At 51.8% G+C, this 12,695-nt stretch overlaps 1 protein-coding gene across 2 annotated transcripts in view; it reads left to right on the forward strand.

The window, feature by feature from the left end:
* Window positions 1–7,181: 7,181 nt before the first annotated feature.
* ASS1 (argininosuccinate synthase 1) overlaps window positions 7,182–12,695 on the forward strand; it is a 51,909-nt gene continuing 46,395 nt past the window's right edge. Inside the window, exon 1 of one of the 2 annotated variants that reach the window (XM_043469853.1) lies at window positions 7,182–7,317. The gene's annotated coding sequence lies outside the window, so the exon portion shown is untranslated. Of the gene's footprint in view, window positions 7,318–11,696; window positions 11,868–12,695 lie in introns of those variants that run through there. The other variant, XM_043469854.1, reaches the window with a different exon arrangement.

The following is a 12,695-nucleotide window of genomic DNA, read 5'->3' on the forward strand; positions in this document are numbered from 1 at the left end:
GTACCAGTGTGAGAGACGGCATATGACCAGGGGCCAACCGGTGGGAGGAAGGGAAAGGTCAGAGAAGCAGCCCCAAGGAGCAGTGTGCATGTGCAAAGACCATAAGACAAGGGACAGATTGGTATGTTGAAGACACCTAAAGCAGGCCAGTGCTGCTGGAGTGTGGCGGGTGAGGGCAGAAAAGGACGTACAGGGTTCTAGATTTTATCCTAAGAGGGATGGAGGGCCATCAGAGTCTTTTTAGAAATCATTTTAATTCATTGGTATTTCACAGTATAGCTCTAAACTTTAAAAATCTTTTTAGAAAAGATCTGTTATCATACCATTATCATACTTTGAAAAATCAACAATAATTCCTTGCTATTATTAAGTATCCTATCAGTGTTCAAACTTCCAATTCCTCATAAAGATATTTCTTTTATGATGAAAAAAATTCCAGGATCCAAATAAAATCTACACATTGTGATTGATTAAGTCCTCTATGTGTGTTCTAACTCAAAGTTCCTGTCTCATCTTTTTTTTCCCTTAAAAATAAACTTTATTGAGATATTAATAGAATTATCTGGGGAATGCAAGGTTGCTTTAACATCTGAAAATCAATGTAATTTACCACATTTACAGAAAATTATATGATCATCTCAACAGATGCAGAAAAAAACATTTGACAAAATTCAATACCTACTCATGACAAAAACAGAAAAGTGAATTTCTTCACCTGTGGAAAATATCTAATAAAAACCTGCAACTAACATCATACTTAATGGTGAATGACTGAATGAATGACCCCCTAAGATCATAAACAAGTGAAGAATATCAACTCGGACCAATTCTACTCAACACTGTACTAGGGTCCTCACCGTTGGGATAAGGCAAGGAAAAAAGGCGCAAAGATAACACAGGGAAAAAGCACAGCTGTCTCTCTCCACAGTCAAAGTTACTGTCCACATAGAAAACCCTAAGGTATTTACAAAAGTCTACTAAAATTAATCAGCAAATTTAGCAAGGTTGCAGGAGACAAATCCAATATACAAAAATCAGTTGTATTTCTATACATTAGCAACAATCAACTGGAAAATAAAAATTTAAATATCACTTAACAATAGTATCAAAAACCTTAACATACTTAGAAACAAATTTAATGAAAGAAGCAAGACCCACACACTGAAAACTATAAAACATGCTCAGACATCTGAGTCAAGATGGATCTGTTGGCACTCGGGTTGAAAATGAGGACTTTTGTACCAGCCATCAGAGATGCCCCAACCCGTCAGGTGTTACTTCTCTAAATGAAAGACTTGGGCATTTGCCTGAGAATAGACTTCGGCCTGGCAAGTCATCCAAGGTGTCCAATAAAAGATCCATCTCAAAGCTGGGCTCTGGGGCCCCAAGAAGCTCTGTCTCCTCCTCCAGCACCAGAGGCGACCTGTTCACACTGATGCCACGGATTCCAGCCGCTTCTCACGACAGCCACACATTCTTTCCCAAGTGGAGCGTGTCCACACTCACCTAGTCCATTTACAACACCTCAGCAGCAGCAGGGATCCTTTTTCTTTTAAATTAATTTTATTGGAGTATAGTTGCTTTACAATGTTGTGTTGGTTTCTGCTGTAGAGCGACGTGAGTCAGTTATGTGTATACATACCACTCTTTTCTTGGATTTCCTTCCCGTTTAGGTCGCCACAGAGCATGGAGTAGAGTTCCCTGTGCCGTACGGCAGGTCCTCATTAGCTCTATTTTATACACAGTAGTGTATGTGGGAGAAGGCAATGGCACCCCACTCCAGGACTCTTGCCTGGAAAATCCCATGGATGGAGGAGCCTGGTAGGCTGCAGTCCCTGGGGTCGCTAAGAGTTGGACACGACTGAACGACTTCACTTTCACTTTTCACTTTCATGCACTGGAGAAGGAAATGGCAACCCACTCCAGTGTTCTTGCCCGGAGAATCCCCAGGGACGGGGGAGCCTGGTGGGCTGCCGTCTATGGGGTTGCACAGAGTCGGACACGACTGAAGTGACTTAGCAGCAGCAGCAGTGTATATATGGGGGCTCCCCTCATAGCTCAGTTGATGAATTCACCTTCAATGCAGGAGACCCCGGTTCGATTCCTGGGTCAGGAAGATCTGCTGGAGAAAGGACAGACTACCCACTCCAGTATTCTTGGGCTTTCCTTGTAGCTCAGCTGGTAAAGAATCCGCCTGCAATGTGTATGTATGGCACATATATGCATTGTCTATATGTATATATGGCAATCCTAATCTCCCAATCCATCCCACCCCTCACACTTGGTAACCGTAAGTTTGTTCTGTACATCTGTGACTCGATTTCTGCTTTGTGGATAAGTTCATCCATACCATTTTTCTAGATTCCACATGTAAGTGATATTAATGATGCTTGTTTTTCTGACTTACTTCATTCTGTATGACAATCTCTAGATTCGTCCATGGCTCTGCAAGTGCCACAATTTTGTTCCTTTTTATGGCTGAGTAATATTCCATTGTATATATGTACCACATCTTCTTTATCCATTTTTCTGTTGATGGACATTTAGGTTGCTTCCATGTCCTGGTTACTGTAAATAGTGCTGCAATGAACATCGGAATGCGTGCATCCTTTCAAATTCTGGTTTTCTCTGGATATATGCCCGTGAGTGGAATGGTTGGGTCATACGATAGCTCTATTTTTAGTTTTTTAAAGAACGTCCATATTGTTTGCTGTAGTAGATGTGCTATGCTTAGTTGCTTAGTCGTTCAGTTGTGTCCGACTCTTTGCAACCCCATGGACTGTAGCCCTCCAGGCTCCTCTGTCCATGGGGATTCTCCAGGCAAGAGTACTGGAGTGGATTGCCATGCCCTCCTCTAGGGATCTTCCCAACCTTGGAACTGAACCAGGGTCTCCTACATTGCAGGTGGATTCTTTACCAGCTGAGCTACCAGGGAAGGCTGTAACAATTTACATTCCCACCAACAGTGTAGGAGGGTTCCCCTTTCCCCACACTCTCTCTAGCATTTATTGTTTGTAGGTTTTTGATAATGGCCATTCTGACCAGTGTGAGGTGACACCTCATTGTAGATTGACGGAAATATAGATCAGTGGAACAGGGTAGAAAGTCCAGAGATTAACGCATACACCTATGGCCACCTAATCTCTGACCAAGGAGGCAAGAATATACAATGGAGAAAATACAGTCTCTTCAATAAGTGGTGCTGGGAAAACTGGACAACTACATGTAAAAGAATGAAATTAGAACATTTCCTAACACCACACACAAAAATGAACTCAAAATGGATTAAAGACCTAAATGTAAGGCCAGATACCATAAAACTCTTAGAGGAATACATAATGACATAAGTTACAGTGATATCTTTTTTGATCCACTGCTTAGAGTAATGAAAATAAAAGCAAAAACAAACAAATGGGGCCTAATTAAACTTAAAAAGCTTTTGCACAGCAAAGGAAACCATAACAAGATGAAAAGACAAGCCTCAGAACAACGGGAGAAAATATTTGCAAACAAAGCAACTGACAAGGGACTAAGGCAAACAGCTCCTGCAGCTCAATAACAAAAAACACAAACAGCCTAACCAAAAAGTGGGTGGGAGATCTCAACAGACATTTCTGCAAAGAAGACATACAGATGGTCAACAAACACATGAAAAGACATTCAGCAGGGAAACTTCAGGTGTTCTAGCTCTGGGTCCTGCTGGTCTATATCCTTAAAATAGTCTCAACTGAGATTTCACATCAAATAAAGGAACTGTTTTGTGACACGATGTATTTCAACATTATCTCAGAGATACACTTCTGGTTTAAAACAAAAACTGAATTCACCACAAATGAATATCATCTCAAATTGTAGACTGACCTGAGTTTCTTTTTCTTTGCTCGTATAAACAACCACAAATATTTCTGAATAAACAGTTTTAAATTTTTTTAATGTTAGAGAATGTACAAAGATATAAATAAATGGAGAGCTATACCATGATCATGGATTGAAAAACTCTATATTGTTAAGATGTCCATTCTCCCCTAGTTGATATACAGAGTTGTTGCAAACCCCAATCATAATCCAAGCAGGCTTTTTACATAAACAGACAAACTGTTTCTACCATTTGAATGGAAATGCAAAGGACCTGGAACAGCCAAAACAGTTTTGAAACAAAATTGGAAGATCTATATTATATGACTTGGAGTTTTACTCTAAACTTATAGCAATCAAGATGGTGTGGTACTGGCATAGATATAAATAAATAGATGAGTGGCACAGAAGGAATCCAGAACTCGGGCAACACTTCTACAGTCAGTTAATTTTCAACAAAGGTGCTAGACGCAATCTGATGGGGAAAGGAAATTCTTCAACTAATGTTGCTAGAACAACAGGGGAAAATGAGCCGTCCAAGACCAGTTTAATCTCACCTTGATCTGTGCCTATGGACAGCCATCCCCCCGCTGCTCAGAGGGCAGGCCTGCTAGTAGCTGGGCCTCTCTCTTGCTCGCAGAGGGCTGTGACCTTACCCCTCCTCACAGCACCAGTGCCTGGGCATCAGCGAGGGACAGTGCCCCGGGCTGCAGCCAGTTCTGCAGCAGGGCGTAAAGGTCCCCACAGCCCTGGGACCAAGACTCCGGCTCCTCTATCAGCTCAACTTAAGCCTGAGCTAGAGCTGAGGGTTTGGGCCAGAGCTCCAGACCCCAGATTCTAGTTCTGCTCTGCCGCTCACATGCTGTGTGGCCTTGGGGAAGATAACACACTCGGAGTTGCAGGTTCCTGTCTGTAAAATGAGTTTGATAATAAAGGTGACTTCATATAGGGTAGTCGTGAAAGTCAAATGAATGTAAGCATAAAAATGTGGTTAGCTAAATTTTTTTTTTTTTTAAAAAGGGGGACTGCAATGCGGGAGACCTGGGTTCGATCCTCGGGTTGGGAAGATCCCCTGGAGAAGGGAAAGTCTACCCACTCCAGTATTCTGGCCTGGAGAATTCCATGGACTGTACAGTCCAAAGAGTCAGACAGGGCTGAGTGACTTTCACTTTCACTTTCCCTGGAGGTCCAGTGGTTAGGAATCTGCCTTGCAATGCAGGGGACGCAGGTTCGATCTCTGGTCAGGGAGCTAATAACCCACATGGCGCAAGGCAACTAAGCCTCAAGAGAAGCCCATGTCCTGCAACGAAGATGCCATGTGCTGCACCTGAGACCTGGGGCGGCCAAATACAAAAGTAAATCAAAGATTTTTTTTTTTTTAAGCATCTAGTGAGAGCCATGAGGGTTGTGGTTATGGCCCAAGTCCATCCAGACATCCTCGGGACTGTTGACCTTACTTTCTCTTCTACCCCCATCCCCCCTGTCCCCATCCATCCTAGACTGGAGTGGCTCAGCTCCCACCCCACCCTCTTCCCAAGGTCTAGGTAACAGGGCTTCTCTCTGGGGCCACCATGACTCTGGAGAGTTTGGGAGAACATTAGACCTGGCTGCCTCAGTTTCCCCTCCATTTCCTCTGTAATAGATCCAAGGAGAGGGGTCCCCTATCCATCCTTGCCTTCCCCAGTTTTCTTGAGGGGCAGTGACGAAGAAACAAGGATGGAGCACAAAGTCAGAGGATGGAGATGTAGACAGCCCAGAGGGAATTCCCTGGTGGTCCAGTGGTTAGGGCTCTGCACTACCATTACCGGGGACACGGGTTTGATCCCTGGTCAGGGAGGCAGTACAAATGAGGAGTCAAGGCTGCAGGGGGTAGGAACCTGCCCACAGCTGCATGCGCCCTGGGGGTGTGTTGTTCTGTGGCCAGAGGCTCTGTGAGGCCCAGAGGTGGCCCTGTGAATGGGCTAAGGGGACCCAGCCACCCCCTCTCTTCCTGGAGGAAGTGACTCAAGTCACCCGCGTCACCTAGCCCCACAGAACTCATGGGGGCCCCCGGCCATCATGGCCACTTGTGAGATTTGGGTGCCAGAGGCTCGTGGGGGCGGGGTACAGAGAGCTGCGGCTCTGCTAGGAAGTCGGTTTGATGCTTCCTCCCTCCTGAAGGACTCACAGCTACTCAACTGGCCAACGTGCCTGGGTGACCGGACCAGGGGGTGGGGTGGTGGGTAGGGGACCGGGGGGTCGAAGAGCTGAGAGTGACTAAGCCTTCACCCCTCTCTGCCAAGGCTCCCTTTTTCTGGCTGCTTCTTGTTTGCAGGAAGGGGCCTGGGACAGGGCCACCTCCTTACCATGACCCCCTTTTCCCCACCCTACCTCTTTTCCAAGAATGAATGAATGGCTAACCCAGCACAGTTGCCTCAGGGTTCCCACCCCTAGGAGGGTCCAAGGCAGGGAGGACTTGGGAAGCTGCCCTCTGGGGGTCAGTCCTAACTCAGGCGTTGCCTTTGACAGGTTGGGACCCGCTGTTTTATTGGGTTGTGGTTACAGTGATTGATGCTTTGGGGCCTATAAAACCAGGCTGAGAAACTCCTGACACAGAACCTTCTGAAGGCCAGACTGGGGTCGCAACTCTCTGTTTATTTTGCAAGCAAGAAGCTTCGCCTCTGTGAACCTTGATTTTCCCTTCTGCTCAATGGATTAGCAGTGACCCAGTCTTTTTTTTTATCCATTTACTGGGTGCGCTCAGGTTTATCCATTTACTGGGTGCCAGGCTCTGTGCAGACAGCCAGGGACCCGCCCTGGACTGAAGGATGAAGCTCAGACCTTCTAGGGTCATCCCCTCCACCTCAGCTTTCTCACTAATACAGTGGGCTCGGGGCTCGCTGGGGGTTGGAGTGAAGCGAAGGGAGGGAATTGTGAGGTCTGTAGCAAGGCCGCCACCGGAAAAAAATGGGCCTGAAACTCACAAGCCTAAGGAATTTTTTTTTTTTAATTCCACAACCACGGCTAAGCTCTTGAGCGTTCCCCACTGACCAGGTGGCAAGTCTGGCAGGAGGGGTTGTCACCCTGTCCATTGCGCGGGTTCCAGCCACTGCCTCACCAAGCGGAGCCGCCAGCCCACGGGCAGGAGACGGGCAGAGCCTCTGGCTAGGGCGGGGGACCTGTCGGGAGGAGGTGTGGGCAGAGAGGTGGGATGGCGGGGGAGGAGGGGCGGGGGGGAGGAGGGAAAGGGGAGGAGCCAGGAGGGAGGGAAGAGGCTGGCCCCGCCCCGGCCGCAGGTGGCCGCGAACGCGGAGCGGCTCCTCGAGGGGGCCGGGCCCGGGGGCGGGGCCTGCGCGCACGGTCCCCCGCCTTATCCCCCGGCCACCACCCCCCGGGCCCTGCCCCCCGGCCCCGAGCTTATAACCCGGGATGCGCGCCGAAACCCGCCTTGCTCCGCCGACTGCTGCAGCCACCGGTCGCCTGGTAAGGAGGTCCCCCGCCTTCCCACTCCCCAGACTAAGTCTCCCTCTGCCCGGGTCCCTCCGAGGACCAGCGGAGGAGGCGGAGGGGACTGCGCGCCCCCCGCCCCCGGTTTGGACCCGGACCGGAGGGAAGGGGACCGACGCCCCGACTCCTGTTGCTCAAACGCCGGGCGGCCGGATTCCTGGCTCCCTGGGGATGGGACCCGGGCGCGAGTCCGCGGTTGGGGGGGGCCGCTGGGGAGCAGGTCCGGTTACTTGTCGCCTTTGCGGGCCGAGGTCCTTTCTGGATCTTCTTCCTTCTCTGATCCAATTTCCTTTATGCCGCGAACCCCACAAACGGAGAACCTCGGGAACCCGAAGGGTGTTGGGGGGGCGGTTCCCGATCTTGTTTGCCCCCGCTCTGACCCCCGTCTCTGTCTCGGCTAGAACCAGAGTGCCAGCCTCACCTTGGGCCCCTCATGCGCCCCTCGAGGGGCTTGGGCATCTCGGCCCCTCCCACAGCCCCGCCTCAGTTTCCCAGAGCGGGTGGGCTCGGGGGCTCCAGGCAGCCCGCCCCGAGGGGCCTCGGGTGTGGCTGGGCTCCTTCCTCTGCAGGTGGGGGCTGGGAGGCGGGTCGGTCGCCCGCCTCTGGCTTCTGAAAGGGCTTCGCGTTCTCTGGCCGGTGGGGTCGGCCGCCTCTCCCGGTCGCAGTGCCCGGTTTCCGGCTGGCACCGGACTGTGGGAGGGGCCGCTCCGCAGGAAATGTCAGTCGTCTGGGTAGCTGTTGCCTTTGGCCCCTTGGGCGGCTGCGCCCTCCAGGGAAGGAGAGGCTGAAATGAAGAAACTCCTCTCCCAACCCGCCAGGGCTCTTCCCGAGGAGGTCCCGTGACCTCAGTGCCTCTCCCCGCCACCTCCAGCCACCTCAGTGTTCCTCTCTGCGAAGTGGGGGCGTCTGCTCCCGACAGCGCCGTCTGGCTGCTCCTCCCGGGCAGGAACAAACCTGTCCTTTCCCCAGGGATGGATCAAATAGGACCTGGGCTTTGATCCCTCCCCTCCACGCCCAGAGGAGGGGCAGGAGAGGGCAGGTTTCTGGGGCCCCGCGGACCCCAGCCCTGAAGGCAGGCACAACTCCACGACTAGCTGAGGCTTTGGGTCAGCCTCGCAGCTTCCCAAGCCTCAGTTTCTCCATTCCTCATGACTGACGCAGGTTCAGGGCTCAGGGAACAGTAACGGGATGTCTACTGTTGGGGGACTTCCCTGGAAGTCCAGTGGTTGAGATCCCCTGCTTCCACTGCGTGCCTGCTAAGTTGATTCAGTCGTGTCCAACTCTTTGGGACACTATGGATTTATAGTCTGCCAGGCTCCTCTGTCCACAGAATTCTCCAGGCAAGAATACTGAAGTGGGTTGCTATGCCCTCCTTCAGGGAATCTTCCTGACCCTCTTATGTCTCCAGCATTGACAGGCAGGTTCTTTACCGCTAGTGACACCTGGGAAGTCTACTCACATGTCCCCGGGCAGCCAAAAAAAATTAGGAGGATGTGTACAGTTGAGAGCGGGGCCTGGGTCCGTTCGCTCACTGCCTGGGGAGTGGCCCACCTGGTGCTGCCATGCTGGGGGCTCAGGAGTCGGGGTCCCTGCCCTCCTATCTTAGGTTCTGGCGGGGGAGGGAGGCTGTGGGGGTGGGGGGCTGCCCCAGGTGGAGCCAGCTGCGCGGTTATGCCAAGTGATACTGGCTCTATTAAGTGCTTGAGAGTGAGTTGGTGAATCCTGCCCACTGAGCACCTAGATCCCAGGCCAGGCCTGGGGTGGGTAAAGGAGAGAGGCCCCCATCCAGCACACTCTTGAGCTCCCCTGAGGACCCACCTGTGCCCCCATCAGCTGCCTGCTTCCCCTGGGCTTGTGTGGTCCCTTGGCTGGGATGGCAACTTGGGCCCAGGACCCCAGGAACCTGACTTGGGAGTGGGGGGCAGTCCCAGGCTCACCTGCTATGCAAGCGCTTTCCCAGCACCCCATCTCATCTTGGTCCTGTGAGTCCTGGGAGGCAAGCCAAGACTGCCAGATGCCTTCATCCAAAGGAACGCTGAGCACACAGCCTCTGAAGCGAGCACCTTGCCTCTGGGCATCCACGTGGAGGGAGATAACCTCTCTGGAATTCAGGGTCTAAGGCCCTGATTTTCTGTTGAAACACTTTGGGCAAAGTTGATCTTCCAGACTTTGGCTCCTTCTTGTGTGGCAGACGCCCTCCCCTTACTTGAGATAGGCCAGGTACCCAAAGGCATTTTGATAGAGTAGAATAAACAAATGAATGAACTCACCTTTGCTCCATAACCAAATGCTGTTAGGAGACGGTTTGAGTGAGTGCCTGTCACCAGGGCCTGGTGAGGTCTCCTTAATCCTCCTACCTCCCACCTCCAGACATTCTTATCAAAACTGGAGTTTCAGTCTTCCTAAGTTAAGGCATTCCCCGGTGACCCCTCTACCCTGGTGGAAGAAGTTTGCTGGAGCGCTGGTGGTATTCCCAAGAGAGGTCAGCATTCCTGAATTGATCCTCAGGCCCCAGGAACTTGTAGCTGACAACCAGCTCCGTATGTAGCCTAGAGCACCCTCAATGCCCTCAACTCATCCATCAGATACAGAAATTGTTCCTCTGTGCCTCACCAAGTCTGTAGATGAAATGAGCTGAAGTGTGTCAACCTGACGTTCAGGCTGAATCCTGATAGCGGCACCTCCTGGTCAAAGTGTGGAATTGCAGCCTGGCTCTATCAGACATGAATGAGGGCAGCCAAAGGGTTCAAGTTGCAATCCTGAAATGAGCAAACTCCTAAGTCAGAGAGAATTCTATGGCTTAGGTAGAACCAAAAATGTTTTTAAAACGTTTTTAAAAACTCATGAACCCAGCTCAACAGAGTTAGAATGTGAGGGAGGGGTTCCTGAGGAAGAGTCAGGTGACTAGCCACAACATACAGAGAATTGGTGATTGGTGATGATTCATGGGTTTCCCAGGTGGCTCAAGGCAGGAGACATGGGTTTGATCCCTGGGTCGGGAAGATCCCCTGGAGAAGGAAATGGCAAGCCACTCCAATATTCTTGCCTGGAGAATCCCATGGGTAGAGGAGCCTGGTGGGCTATAGTCCATGGAGTCTCAAAAGAGTCAGACGCAATTAACAACAGACAAGTCAAGTGAAGGGGAGACAGTCTGTGGTCCCCGTGAGGCCAGAGAGTGTAGAAGAGAGCAGCAAAGAGCAGGTGGTTTGCAGTCGGCGTAGGTTTCGGTCCTCCAGCACTGCCATCCGCTAGCTTGAGACCTGGGCAAGTCTTATTTTTCTGAGCCCGGGCTCATCATCTGTAAACAGGTGGTAATAATAGCCCCCACCTTGAAATGATGCCCGTGTGGCACTAAACATAGTAACTGCTCTTGTCATCCTAGCTCTGACGCTGTAGAGCCACATGAATTTTCCTAGTGCTGAGCGACTGCCCAGGCTGGCGGTGCACGTTCACCGGGAGCTGGCAGCATGGCTCTGGCCAGAGCCCTGGAGAATGCCCCCTGCCTTGCCAGCTAAGGTCAGGCTGGCAGGCGTCTTGGAATGAGGCCCCCTTCTTCCCTTCCCAGGTGTCCCTCTTTGGCAGCCGGTTGGCTGGACTGGCCCCGGGAACCAGGGGCATGAATGTTCTCAGCAGAAGTCATGTGCCTGGGAGCTGGGGCACCTGCCCTGTGCCCTCCCTGGAGGTTGGGGCGACAGGCGAGGCCCGAGCTGGGAGGATGGCTGAGTCCTCAGGCAGGAAACCCCGGGTCCTGGGGCGTCAGAACCAGAAGGACTTTCAGGCGGTTGTGCCGATGGTAATACTGAGGCTTGGAAAGTAAGGGGCTTGCCCAACAGGGGTAGGGGAGTTCAGTGGGCACAGGTGTGGTGCCCAGCTCTGGGCTCTGGGCCCCTCTCGGAATCTTACTGAATCCACAGTTGCTCCGTGGAGGGATGGGCTGTTCTTGCTTTCAGCTCCTGGAACCCAGGTCCGGAGAACCCAGCCACTGCGCTCTGCGCTAGTCTCTTCTACTCCCTCTCCCCTAAACCGAGGCCTCCTTGCTTGCTTGGCTTCCTTTAGGTTCTGCAGCAAGCAAGCTGCCAGGACCTTGCTGGTGGGGGAAGGGGAGAGCTTCAGCAGGAAGGCAAGAGCAAGGCCAGTGTCAGATTGCATCATATTCTCAGCCCACCTGCCCTGCTAGTCTCTCTACACACACAGGCCCAAACATGCCAGACACACACACACACACATACACACACACACACGTGTGTGTATGTGCAGACACAGGTACATGCATACAGTCTCAGGTACATGCTCCCAGGGAAATGCAGGCATACGTGTGCACGCACACACACACACATCCCTGCATTGCAGGCACACACTCCAGGGTGCAAACATTCCATCATGAAGGTTCAGACCCGGAGGCTGAGGCCCTCCGCCTGTGTCCTGGCTGACAGAAGAGGCTCACGAGTTTCCGGATGAGAGTTTCCAGATGAGAGCGTGCACGGAATTCCAGACGTGGAGGGGATTTTAACCCTCTGTTTTTATAGGTGAGGAGCAGGCCTCCAGACAGCAAAATCAGCAGCCTTGTTCTGAGCGCCTGCCACCTGCCAGGCACTGAGAGATGGTCCCTGTCTCCGCAGAGCTCACAGCGGGCGGCGGGGGCAGAGTGCATCGTGACTGTGCTGTGATGGGCCACAGATGGGGGCACAGCGCGGGGTTGGGGGGGTCACTGAGGCAGAACCAGGCAGGCCCAGGTGGTCTGCCTCCATGGGGCCACCCCTCCCCTACTCCGGGGCCCAGCCTCTGGCTCCAGGGCCTTTGGGGGTTGGCAAAGTGGGGGTGACCCCTAGAAGCTGGATGAGTTTGGGCCTGCCTCACCTCTCCCTGTCACTCTGGGTTGTCTGGGCCACCAGCAGCTTCCCAGACCCCACACCTTGTCCCAGGGATCCATGCTCTCCCCCACCCCGCCCCAGAGAGGGTAGCCCTGTACTTTTGAGTCTAGCTGATCTGAGTTTGAATCTGGGCTCTGCCACTTAGCAGTCAAATGAGGCCTTGAGCAAGTTCTTTAACGCAAGCCTCAGTTTCCCTATCTCTAAAATGGGGATGACACAAATGGAGGCCATCGCCTATAACGGACACATTCATTATCTTGATTGTGGTGGTGATTTCATGGGTGTAGACACACCAAACCTTTTAGCTATATGCAGTTTATGGTTATTTGTATCTCAATAGAGCTGTACAAATAATGCAACATTACTCTCCTCACCCCATCCAGCCCTGTCGCACAGAACTAGGAGCTAGACAGCTGGCTCTGGGGGTCCTGAGTCTCCCTGCTCAGCGAGGCTGCCCAAAGGGGAGTCCAGGGGCTCGGTAAG

The sequence above is a fragment of the Cervus canadensis genome, chromosome 5 (assembly GCF_019320065.1).
Source record: "Cervus canadensis isolate Bull #8, Minnesota chromosome 5, ASM1932006v1, whole genome shotgun sequence".
NCBI lineage: Eukaryota > Metazoa > Chordata > Mammalia > Artiodactyla > Cervidae > Cervus > Cervus canadensis.